The following is a 13,220-nucleotide window of genomic DNA, read 5'->3' on the forward strand; positions in this document are numbered from 1 at the left end:
TCATTATGGGGCACACTCCTTGCGCATGGGGCTCCCCTACACAGGGGACACCCCTGCATAGCATGGCATTCCTTGCGCGCATCAGCACTGCTCGTGGGCCAGCTCCACACGGGTCAAGGAGGTCCTGGGTTTGAACTGCGGACCTTCCATATGACAGGCGGATGCTCTATTTGTTGAGCCAAGTACGCTTCCCAGGTATTGCTTTCTAATACAATTCTCCAATAAAAGGAACCAGGAGCCTTGAAGAAATGACTGATTCTAGGACGGGGACAGGAAATATACAAGATAAGCCTGGAGCATATTGTAGTATACAGAAGGTAAGAAAGTACTCAAACAAAACAAAGCCCCAGTAATGGGGGTTCAAGGGAACACAGGAGTCAACAAAAGACCTCTCAATGGCCAAAGCTGGAGCAATTCAAGCAATAAAATACATAAAGTAGTATTGGATTAGAACCTGAAAGATAGGGGAGTGGGTGTAGCTCAGTAGTTGAGTGCCTGCTTCCCATGTGCAAGGTCCCAGGTTCAATCTCTGGTACTTGGGGGGGGGGGGGAAGGAAACTGAAGGATAAAAATACATACCCATGAGTTTCTATGGATCTAAACAAATGACTGAATGGATAAATAAACGGGAAGAAGAGATAGGTCTCTTATGCAGAAGAATTTCAAATAAATTATATAGATACTCTGTCCTCAGGGAGGTGGCACATAACTCCCCACTTCTGAAGTGTGGGCTGTGCATCATGATTTCCATTTAAAGAGTACAGTGTGGAAAGGGGAAATAAATGGAGTAACTTTGCAGTGGAGAAACCTGACAAATAATTCCCTGGCCAGGTGATCAAGGCTAACATCAAAAGTGATAAATCATGTTGATACATGTACCCTTCACGGGATATGATGAGCACTTTACCTCTGCGATCTTCCTCCCCAGACACATCACCCCAGGCTAATCATGAGAAAAACAGCAGACAAATCGCAATGGAAGACATCTTACAAAACACCTGACTCCTCAAAGCTGTCAGCCCCCCTCCCCAAAACAGGAAAGAAAGTCGGAGGAATTGTCACAGCCAAGATGAGTCTAGGAAGACATGATGACAAAATGTCGAGCGTGGCAGGTAGGACACACAAAAGGCGATGTCTAACAGGCACCCAGCACTTGGTCTAGGAGAGAAGCGGTGCCACGGTCGTGGCCTCGGGCGCCGGGTAGAGTGGGCGCGGCGGCCGCCGGGCAGGGGTGATGTTACTGGGGAAGGCAGAACGGGCCGGAGAGACCGAAGGGGCCGAGGCGGCGCGCAGCGGCCGGGATGCGGCGCCGACGCGGGAAGGGGCAGTGGAGAGGGGGCTCCGCCTCCGCGGCGCGGGCAGGGAAGCGTTCAAAGCCACCCGGGGCCTCGGGGCCCGAGCTGCTGGCTGTGGGCGGAGCGCAGGAGGGTGTGCTTTTTATCGGAGCCTGCAGTGTGACTGTGGAGGGAAGGGGGCAGGACAAGTTTGAGAGGGCAGCGGCGCCCAGGGAAGGTGTTTCTAGACGAGGCGGGGGGACCGAGGGTCAGCCGAGAACGGGCGCAGGTGGCAGGAGCAAGGGACCTTCCACGGGTAGTATGTCCCGGGTAGCATCGATTTACTGTAGGAAAATATTACACCAACTCTTAAATAGATATGCACAGATTAAAGCATCCACAATTCCACCTCTCAACCCGCTCAAGGGTTCCGTTTTCTCTGACACTCATTTTTCTGGCAGAGAGAGGAAGGGGCTCCAAGGGGGCGTCCCAGGCCCGACCTTCCCAGGGAGGCGGGAGGGGCTGGGCGCTGAGGGCTCGCGACAGCCGGGAAGGGATTTAATGTCGAGTCCATCAGGAACGCATATAAAGAGTGCCCCCTCCCCCCCTCCCCTCTCACCCCACCCCTTCCCGGGGCGCCCACCCTGACCTCCCACGCGGGAGCGGGCGGCGCCGCGGCGCGAGTGGGGCGGGGGGGGGGGCGATAATTGAATCCAGGGGCTTCGCGGCCGGCGGAGGACCCTGGCTTTTCCCGGCCTAATTAGAGGGATTTTTTTAAAACCCAGGAAACAAATCCATATGGTTTGCGATAGTTTCTCAGGCTCTTTACCCTCCTGAAGTCGTAAATGTCGTGGGCTTTTTAGCACCGGAGGGGAGGGGAGGGGGGCCCGGGCTAAGGCTTCAGCTCCGGGGCCGGGTCCAGGGCCTCCGGCGGTCCTGCCCCCGCCCGCCGCCCGGCTCCCTGGGCTCCCTCTGCAAGCTTCTGGCAGGCGCCTCTGCCCCCGCCCACGCGAGCTTCCCCTGCTCCCCCAGGTCCTTCCGTGGGCCAGAGTCTACTCCGGCCCCATGCACACCAGTCCACACCCGCGGGCAGCCGGCCTGCCAGTCCATAGTGCCACCTTCACCTCTGTCACCCCACTCGGCACCGTCGCCCACCGCTCTTGGTCTCACTCCGTCCTCCCCATGTGACCTGTTTCCACCATCAGTCTGGGAGCTGACCAGAGACAAGACTTGCGGCTTTCTCAGCGGTCTGGGGCTTCTGAAAAGGCCCCCCAAGCAATTTGTTATCTGTTCTTAAAAGCAGACGGTACTGAGGTTAGAGCCGAGGCAGGTGCCAGGTGAAGCGGGAGCGTGGAGCTTTGTTTTTACCCCGGGGTGGCTCAGAGGCGGGGAAGCCTGGAACCTGGAAGCCAGCCCCTGAGGCGGGTCCGGTCTCCTGCAGAGGCTACTCACCAGGCCCTGCGCTCCCGGGAAGGTGGGAGAGGAAGGGTTGGCAGAAACACTGGGAGAGACCTCTCTGGCGTCTGGTCTGTGGGTGAGGGACCTTGCTAGGAGATCCCTTTGGGAGACTTGGGGGCACAGGATGGGGAGGAAGGAACCTGCTCCCTCCAGAATGTGGGGCGCGTTGGGCTTCTGTATGGAGTGCATGCCTTGCCCTTAGGCCCTTCCCAAGGGGCCGTGGGAAGAGTTCAGGGTATTCGGAGGCCCAAGGCCTCAAATGGGTTCCCACCTCTGCTGTGCACCAGTAGGTTCATCATGCGTGAGTCACGTAGAATCTTTGAGCCTCAGTTTCCTCATCTGTAAAATTGAGGTGATTGTACTGATAGTCACTCATCAGGCACAGTGCTGGGAGCAGGGGATTAATTAGTAAGAGCTGGTCCCTTGTTCTCAAGGAGCTTGCAGTTCAGCTGAAAGGAAGAAGGGACTTAACCAAAAACCTGAAAAGAATTGATGTTCGGGGGAAGAGGGTGGGGACAGCAGGCTGGAAGGCAGACAGGTGTCTGATGCATTTGTCTCCAGCCCTGTACCAGCTGCAGCTGAGCTCAGCAACTGGGTCCCACCCCTACCCCACCCCTCCCCGACTTTTCCCCACTCCACACTCTACCTCCAGCTCTTGCCTAGAGGCTCAGGCTGTGTCTGTCTGACAAATTGGTGTCTGGGTGGCTTCTCCTTCTCTAAGTCATCAGCCAAGAGTGGGGGAAGGCTCAAGCTGCTGGCCTGGCTAGAGCCCGAGGGACAATCGTGAATGGCTTTTACCAAATGGAGTCAGGCTGGGTTAAGTCACAGGACTGACCCCTTAACTTTCTCCTTTCTCCTGCCCTCTTTATCCATCCGCCAGGGTACAGTTGCGTTCCAGGTTCCCGTTGGAGGGCAACGCTGTGCCCTCGCTGGCTGATGAAGCCCTTACGGTGGGAAGGCTCCCTGTGCACGTGGGTCCAAGGAGACAGGAGGCAGAGAGCTCTGTGGAAGAGGACTGTGGAAGAGGGAGTTCTGAGCCTCTACTGTGCACAAGGCATTGTGGGAGGCACAGTTGGGGATGGGGAGGGTTACAAAGATGAATCAGCTTACGATTAATAAAAGATATGCACAAGGACCCAAAGATCCTTGTAGAGGAGAATTCTCTCTAAGGAGGACCCCAGAGGCATATTCTTGCTTTGGAGAGAAATCTGGGAAGGCATCCAGGAGGAGGTGGCAGAGGGATGCCCTACAGATAGGAGTTAGGGAGAGGGCCCTATAGGCAACAGGCACGGTGGCAAAGGCCCCAAATGGCAAAGTGTGGGCAGAATTCAGGGAACACGAGTCACACAGTCTAGCTGCTGTGAAAGGTGGGCAGAAGGGCGGGGTGGGGAATAGAGCTGCAAGGGCATGGTGGGATTCCTTGTGAGCCTCAGTGCTGGGTGGGGCGATGGTGTTGGCAGTGTCTGCTCTGAGCCAAGCTTGAGCTGGAGCCAGCCTCACGCGCATCAGCCGCAAGTTTGACCGTGAATCTCCTGCGTTCTGTTTATCCCCATTTTATAGCTCAGGAGACAAAGGCCCAGAGAGGCTGAGGCACTACCTTGGCCAAGATCCCGGGGCTAGTAAGTGGCAGGGCTGGGATTTGATCCCACTACTCCGTGCCTCTAAAGTCCACAGTCTTTCCACTCGTGTCCTGGAGTGGGGGCAGATAACCAGCAGCAAAGGTGGGGAGAGTGTTCTGGCAGGTGGGCCTCAGGAAGAATTCCCATAGGGCAGCCCAGCGGGATCCAGCCGCACCCAAGGGGGGGTGTCAGGGAGGGACAGGCCTGTGTAAATCTCACCCGCGTCCTCAGGCCCTGAGGAATCTCCATGGACGGATGGGGCAGTGGGCAGCTGGGGATGAGCAGAGGGGTCCAGGGGGGGAAGGGGGTCTGCGGGGTGGCCGTGCTCCTCTGCCCTCTCCACCAGGCCTGGCCTGTGTGGCTCCATGCCAGGCGCCCAGTGGCGCCAGCCTCCTGCAGCCTGGATGGGGGGCTGGGAGCAGAGGGGAGGGGGTGTTGGCGGCGGCACAGGGCTAAGACTCTAGGCTCTGAACTGGGACCCCCTTTCTTCCTGGCCTTGTGGGCTCCAGCTGTCCCTGCCACTCTTTGGGGAAGGGGGCAGGGGATATTGGAAGGGGAAGGAGACGTTGGTAAAATTCAGATAGGGTCTGTTTGTCTTCCACCTCCATCCCCCTCTCTTAATTTCAGTCCCCACCCCGGGCTCCCCGCCTCCCTGGACCAGCCATTTCCCACATCGCCCATGCCCACGCCACTCGCAGCACAGCCACCCCTGCCCTCAGCCCCCTTGGCTGCAGAGTCAGCCTGGCAGGGGGAAAGAACAGGAGATGAGGGGCAGATGTGACTCCCAGGCTGGCATTGCCTTAGCCTGTGGGGCGACCCTGGGCAAATCTCTGGGCCTCAGCAGTCTCGTCTATAAAGTGGGTCCAATAATGTCTCTCCAGCAGGACTAACGAGAAGACCATGGGAAATTATGGCTGTGAAAGTGCTTTGTAAACTGTAAAAGGCTGGACAAATGTTATCTGTTATCATTAAGCCCTGCCCCAGGGAACGGTGGCCGTGCTGCACAGCTGAGCTGCCTCAGTGGCTCTGGTTAGCAGTCAGGCCCCTCGAGTGCCCAGGCTCTCTCCCCCACTATGAGGCCAGACCCTGGGGCCTGGGTCTAGGGAATCAGGCTCTGCCTCCACTGACACCCCCACCCCCTCCTCCCAGCAGACCTGGGCAATGGCTGCCCTTTTCTCGATCTTCGTTGATGGAGGGCTACCTGGCGCTGGGCGCCTACTCTGAGTTTGGGTCTCCCCAAGGCAGCCTCTCTGCCAGTCTGTCAAGCAGACTTTCCTCCTGCCAAGGGGAGACATGGCCATGCTCCCAGATGGGGAACCCAGCCCCTGCCTCTGGCACTGCCAGTCCACTACGCTCCCTCCCCTGTCCCTTGGCTAGCACCTGGTGGGGGGTGGGCGTGCAACCTGGCCCCTCACCTGAGTCATTGTTTAGGGTTTGCCCAGCTCCGGGGCTTGTGGCAGCCTTCCTGGAGAGGCACGAGGCAGGCCCCAGCCTGACAGGTATGTGGTTCTCTCTGGGCACGTGCCCAGACAATGTTCTAACCCCAGAGGGGCTGGTGGTGGGTGGGGCTCGGTGCGGAGCTGCCGAGGTGGCTTCTGCGTGAACCTAATGTGGTTCCGGCAGCTTCTTCAGTCCTGCCCTGGGAGGGATGGGTGAGGGTCATACTGGCAGGGCCTAAGGCTGCCTATTAAAATCTCAAAGAGTTAGCAGGTTGGCAGGGAAAAGAGGTGGTGGTTCTGCAGAGTCCACGCCCGTTTAGATTTTTAAGACAGCTTCCCTCTTCATTTCAACTGAACTGTGAGTGCCTTGAGAACAAAGCCCTGGGTCCTGCTAATTAACCCACCACACAAATGGCAGCCAGGTGGGCGTGCGGGGGCTGTGGGGGTCAAGGGTAGCACTGGTTGGGGTGACAAGAGGGCTGGGGCTGTCAGGACCAAAGCCGGTTGTCTTCAGCTCGGCCTTGGCTCTAGAGGCTGGAGCTGCACACAGAGGACCTGGCTGGAGGACGAGGCCTCAGAGTCCAAGGAGCGAGGGGACTGCCCAGGGGAGCCCTGGCCAGGGACACCCTGTCCCCCCAGGGAGAGCCCTGTCGCTCTCCTTCCCTTCCCCGCAATGCTTCTAGGTGGCAAATTACACAGGGGCCTTCCCCTGTCCCCCTGCCACCCTCTCCTCTGACCACGGCCCTCTGTCTCCTGCACCCTCCCCGTGGTCCATTTCCAGGCTCACCCAGCCCTCCTGCGCCTCGCAGCGCCTGCACCGGGACCGCCTGCTGCCTCCTGGAAACATGCCCCTTCCCTTGACCTCATTGACGCTAAAAGATGCTGGCCCCCCATCTAGCTGAGCGGCCCTTGTTGGTCATCCCTGCCCCCTCATTCTCTTCTGGTCACCAAAGCAGGCCTCTCCCAAGGAAAGCATCTGGTGGCACGCTGACCCTAAGGCCTTCCACTCTGGTGCTGGCATCTCCCTGAGCTCCTGACGTGTATAACCAGATGCCTCCTGTGTTTCTCTCCTGAACTTGCCGTGGGCTTCTCGAACTCCACATGAACACAAGATTTCTTCATCTCCTGCAAAAACCTGCTCCTCCCCCAGGCTCCCCGTCTCTCTGATGGCACCTTCTTCTACCATGGTTCTCAGAACGGAGTCTGGGAGGCATCTAGACTCCTCTCCACCACACTCTTTTCCCGTTGGATCTGCAGCCAAGTCCAGTTAATTCTGCCCCGTGAGCATGTCCTGAATTGCTTCCCTGTTCCCCTCCCCACTGCCAGGTCCTGTGCCTGCAGCACCAGCGCCCCGCTGGGCCTCCTGCCTCCAGCCGGCCCCTCCGGGCACCCTCCTCGGCTCACCTCCACAGCTCGCTGTTGGGGCCAGGTCCCCGCCTGCCGCCCGAGGCCGCTGGGTCGGGCCCCATTCTCACCCTGTTTTCCCTTACTATTTATGCTGGCCAAAGTCAACTCTCAGCTCCCCCTTCTTCTTGTGCCTTTGCTTCGGCTGTTTCCTCAGCCTCAACCTTTCTTCCCAACTGCTTTCATCCCCATGCACGAAATCCTGTCCGTCCTTCCAGGTGAGGGCCACATCGCTCCCCTTCAGGCCCTTGCTCAGGTCCCTGCAGCCACGCGCCTTCCCTCCCCTTCGCAGCTCCAGTGCCTCCTGCACAATGTGCTGTCTAGAGGGTCTTCTTACAGAAACAGGGAATGGGGTTTGGTGGCCTGGGGAAGAGGAAGGAGCTCAGGTACTGGTCTAGGATGCGGGCTGGAGTGCACATTTGTGGCTTTGGGGGGGCCCTCTTTTGGTAATTCTACCTCAGTTTCCCCCTCTTGGTCCCCAGGCATCAAGTGGGGCACCACCCCTGCCTCTGGGGTGGAGCATGTGGCCTCCACCGTAGCCAGTCGGTGATCACATTCCTGGCCACAAGGATGGCCAATCCGAGCTAAGGACAGCCCTGGAGACTTTGCTGGGATTGCTAGGCCTGAGGGGCTGTCTCCCAGGGACTTGACCGTGACGCTGCGCAGCCTTCTTGCCGTCACAAGAGCAGGAAGAGCCTAGCTGAGGAAATGGAGGCAAGGGATGGTGAGAGAGGAACCTGGGCCTGGGGAGATTGTCTGAATCAAACTGCTCCTAGAGCCAGCCCTGCCTCTGGACATTCCAGTTACGGCACACAGGAAATTCCCTTAAACCATCCTGGGTTGGGTTCTCTCCCTTTTGCAACACAAATAATCCTAACTGGTATGCAGGGTGAGGCGAGGGGAGCTCCCAGGTGGCCAGCTTCTGGACTCACACCATCTTCCAGGAGGCCATGGTGTGACCCCCTAGCCCAAGGCTGATGGATGGAAGCCTGACTGCCCTGTGCCCTGGCCCGACCGTCTAGCACAGGCTGCTGGCATCCAAGGTAGGGGTAGAATGAGAACCATCTGGACTGCTGATTGAGGCCGCAGGCTGTGGGGCAGGGCTGGGGTCCGGGATGCGGATGCTGCGCCCCAGCCCCAGGGCCTCGAGTGTTGAGGGCTTCTCAGGGGGGCTTCAGGCTCCCATGGATGACTCAGGGCCCCCGATTCTGAGTCATTAGAAGTATGGGAGGGGGCATGGGAGCATCCCTAGACTTTTCCAAAGGGCACAGTCCCCGCCCAGGGAGGAGACCCAATCCCACCTCTCCCAGGAGCCCTTTGGGAATGTTGCTGGGAAGCAGCTGGGGGAGGGATTGGAGGGAAGGGAGAGCAAGGATTGGGAAGTGCCTGGAAGAATGGGAGGGGAGAATTGGAATGTTCCTGAATGTGCTTCCATGATGGAGCCTTTGGGAAATGCTCTGGCCCCTCCTCTGGGATGGCTGAGGGGCTGGAATAGGTAGAATTGAGGCACGGAGATGGGGTTTATTCCAGGAAGCCAGTGGGGAAACAGAGGTCTGCTCAGGGGAAGAAGAATGTTGGGTGCCCATCTGAATGGGGGTACTCGGTGCTGAGAGCGCGTGGGTGCCAAGAGCTGGTGATCTTCGAGGGAGCTGGCGAGCCGTCTGGAGCCTGGGGCGTGGTCTGGAGTAGGCGCATTGCTGAGTGGAGCCTGGTGTAGCTGGGGAGGGTCAGCCTGAGGGCAGGGATGTTGGGGGGACCCGGAGCGAGGGAGGCAGGAACCTGAAGGAGCCCTCCTTGCCTCGGCTCTGCTGTGTCCAGATGCCTGGGGGCCTAGTCCTGGCCCCTGGCCCTCTGCCCACCAGCTGCCACAATGCTGGGGAAGGATCTGCTTTGCATTATCAAAGGAGCCGCCTCCCCCAGACAGATGGTCAGCAGACCCCAAACCAGTGCATCATGGGAAATGTCTCCTCCTGACCCATCTCTAGCCTGGCCCCTCTTTTCCCTGCCGCACAGGGCCGTGGTTTCAGTGGCCCCGCCACACCTGTCCCCGACTGGGGGCAGAGGCCTTTCACATTGTTCCAAGTATAGTCACAGGCTTCACTGCCCTGAATGACAGAAAGGAGGGAGGCCAGGATGTGCTAGAGGAGGAGACGGGGCGCTGGTGGGCAGCAAAGATGGAAGGACTCATCCTTTAGCCTGGAGAATGAAAGAGCCAGAGGCGCTCCAGGGTCTGAGCCCAGAGGAGAGGGGCCTGGGGCAGGAGGGAAGAGAAGGGGGCAGAACTGTGGGCCTCAAACACAGGAGGATGGCAGAAGGAAGAAGCAAGGGAGGCCCTGTCTGTCCTCTGAGCCCAAGGAAGGCAGAATGAGTCCCTACTCTGGGACAGTGTGGTAGCCACAAGCCACATGGGGGCTATTGGGCACTGGAAATGTGGCTGGTCCAGGTTGAGAGGTGCTAGAAACATAAAATACACACTGGATTTTGAAAGCTTAGTAGGAAAAAAAATGTAAAATATTTCATTAGTAATTTTTAAATGCCAATTATATGTTGATAAAATATTTTGGATATATTGAACTAAATAAAATATATTATTAAAATGTACTCACCTGTTTCTTTTTACTTTTCAAAGAACATTTAAAGTGACATATGTTGCTCATATTATTATAGTTTAGAGCATATTTATTCATCTATTAAACAATTTGTATTAAGTGCAACAATTTGCCAGGCAAGGTGCTGGGGATAAGAAGATGAGCAAGGCTGGACCGTGTCTCTGGATTCCTGGGGTTTATAGTAATTAAATAATCATTCAGACAGGTGTCTAATTAAAAAGAGAGAGGTAAGTGGTCTGAAGTAAAGGAGTGGAACATGGTATTTTCTGAACCTGGAGTGAAGATGCCTGACTTGGGCCCAGAGTGTGGAGATGGCTTTCCCAAAAAAGCACTGGATTGGGAGGTAACTTGGGAAAGGAAGGGAAAGAGTGTTCTAGACAGAAGAGACGACACATGCAAGGGCCCTGTGGCTAGAGGGAACAGGGGAGCTTGAAGGCTTCAAAGAAGGCTGATTTGAGGAGTGAGGAAGAGGGTGGCTGGAGCAAGGCAGGAAAGAGCCTCCGGCAGCCCTTCCCGGGGCGCATGAGGCCCTCGAGGGTGAATTGGAGGTGGTGGGTCGAGGGTAGGCTGAAGGAGGACAAAGGTTCCTCTGCATTGTGTGCATGGTGGGGGGAGGGGGGTGAAGAAGGAATCTCGGATGGGATGTCTTTAAGGTTCCCTGCCCGCCCCCCAGGAGTCCCAGGCCAGTGTCAGCCACCTCTCGACCCCACCCAGTCCTGCTGTGCTCTGAGCAGCTTTTTAGACTCCGCCTCGTGCCTCCATCCCCACGGCCCCTCCTTTACTTCTGGCCACCACAGACTTCACCTCCACGCTCGGTCTGCCCGTCTGTCCTGCTCCACCTCCACCTCCACACTGCAGCCAGAGCTAGTCGCCGCACACTGCCCCCCAAGCCCTCAAGGGCCCCAGGGTTCTAAGACCATCACCCGGCCCTAGCATCTGGCCCCACGGACCTCTCCTGCTCCCGGCGCTGCAGGCCCAGGACCTCCCTCAGGTGCTGCAGGCCCAGGACCTCCCTCAGGTGCGCTGCATGCTGTTCTCTCTCGCTCCAGCTGCTTCCTCCACCAGGAACAGTCTCCCTCCCCAGCTTGTTAGCTCACTAACAAGGCACCTTAGGGTCCCAGTTTAGCTGTCCCTTCCCTGAGCAGGGTTGGTCTGGGTCGGGACCCCCACTCGCTATATTGAGGCACTGCTCCCCACATAGGGCCTGGCTCCCCTTCAGGGGTGAATTCTCTCTGAAGGGAGGGCCCGTGTCCCCCTTGTTCCCACAAGACAGTGTCTGGCTCTCCCCCTTCAGACAAGGCGCAGACTGCGTTCCCCCATCAGAAGGGGGGCTACCTTGGAACAGGGATTGTGCCTCCCCCGTCAGACTACAGGTATCCTCAAGTCTGGGACTATGTCTACCCCATCAGACAGGACGGGGGATTCCCCAAGTACAGGGATCATTTCTCACGTCCTCTGAAACTCCCTTGGCCTCCTCACAACCCTCAGCCAGGGGAAGGCTTGTTTGCTGTTCTTTCTGGGAAAAGCAAGCCTTCCTTGCCTTCTCCTAGAACCATCCGCCAGCCCCACCAGAGGATCTAGCCAGCAACCAGCAGGCTCTGAGCAGCTCAGCCAGCCTGGGAGAAGGACACAGGCCTGGGGCTGGAGACCCGAGGGGAGTGTCCAGGTTTGGGCCCCGCAGAGCTCACAGCTAGGCCGGCAGGAGCTGCTAGGACTTGCCTGGAAAAGCCTTGAGGGAGGGGCCTCCCTAACTCCAAGCCAGACCAGTCAGCCTCCTGCTGGCCATCTGAAGCCAGATCCAGAGTGTGTTTCTCCCAAGCCATGTGGGTGGCTGGGAGCCCTGAGGTTATGACCTGGACCTCCTACCAAGCCCCTGGCGCCCTGTGGTCAGTTTCCCTTCTGACATCTGGTCAAGTTCACAGCTGGCCCACTTCCTGCACAGCCATTTTCACTTTCCTTATCCAAGATCTGGGGGCAAAGGGCCCCCGCTCCTTTCTCCATCTCACTGGAATTAACTCCGTGGCTGCACATGTGAATTTGCTGGATTTCTGTTAAAACTTCCCAATTGTGTGTGTGTGTGTGTGCGCGCGCGTGTGTGGTGGTGGGTGGGGGGAGTAGGACAGGAATTCTCTGAGTTGGAAATGATACCTGGGTCCCTTCCACACACATACGCCCTCAACCAAGTCTAGCCACGTGTACGTCCAGAAAATCTTTGCACTATTTTTCTTTCTTTGCTATTTAATGTTCATCATTTATGTTTTATCTGTAGGTTTTAGGAGGGCCCAAGAAATGATTACACAGGATGCAATGGGGACGCGTCGGGGAGGGTGACGAGGGGTCTGGAGCTCCCTGCCTCCAGTGGGGGGGCCGGAGGGTTCCATCTCAGCCCAAAGGGAGGCACGTGGGACCCCAGAACAGAGCACATGCTAAAACATACTGGCAAACCCGCCCCCTCAACCCCCTTCCCATCCCCCCCGCCCCGCTGGGGAGGAAAATAAATACACTCAGACACTGTCCCACTTCCCAGGTGCGTGAGCGAGAGGCCAGCGGGTGAGTCTCCTCCCCCAGTCACAGATTGAGGTCCGAAAAAGCCATCTACATACAAAGCTCCCAGTCTGTCCCCAGGGCTGGGGAGGGGAGAGGGGGGCTGTCCACACGCACCTCGCCCAGCTCACTCATGCTAAGTAGAGGGGGAGGCATACTCATTCCAACATCACACTGAACGAGCAGGACGGGCGGGGAGGAGGGGCCACTGAGACCTCAAGGCCCCTTCTGGCACCAAGCTGGGGGGAAGCAAACCTTCGTGGGGCCCTTAGACTCTGCAGAGACCCCGCGGGATACGGCCGCTCTCAGGCCCCTCTTGTCCACTCTTCTTCATCCCAACCCAGACGAGCCTCCAGGCCCAGCCAAAGCCCAGCTCGCAGGGAAATGGGAAGGGGGGCCGGGCGGGCATTCCTCCGCGTGCAGGCTCTCGGCGGAAGACAGACGCCAGCTCAAGCCTCAGCAGTCCTTGGCCAGCCAAACCCGGGGGCGCGGAAAGAGCGCACAGAGCTCAATTCCCTCGGCTGATTCTCTGGCAGCCGCCCTGGGCAGGATCCGGTCTCAGCCCGAAAGAAGGAACTCGGGGAGGAAAGGGAGATTCCTCATCCAGCATGTGTGTGGTGCGGGGACTGGGGGAGGGCTCCTCGTCACTGACCCCCACGGCTGATTCTAGGGAAGATGCTGCCTGAGTTGGACCTGGGGAGGGAGAGCACTGGTCCTTTCTCTGGCACAAATGCCACACCACCATGCGTCTCCGTGAACCCCACACCTGGCTCAGATCATGACAGATTAGCGGGCCAGGCCTTGGGTAAAGCATCTCTTGTCCACAGGGGTGTGGAGAGGCCAGGATGGTGGAGGGCAGAGCCGACCTGGCTT

The sequence above is a fragment of the Dasypus novemcinctus genome, chromosome 21 (genome assembly GCF_030445035.2).
Source record: "Dasypus novemcinctus isolate mDasNov1 chromosome 21, mDasNov1.1.hap2, whole genome shotgun sequence".
Taxonomy (NCBI): Eukaryota; Metazoa; Chordata; class Mammalia; order Cingulata; family Dasypodidae; genus Dasypus; species Dasypus novemcinctus.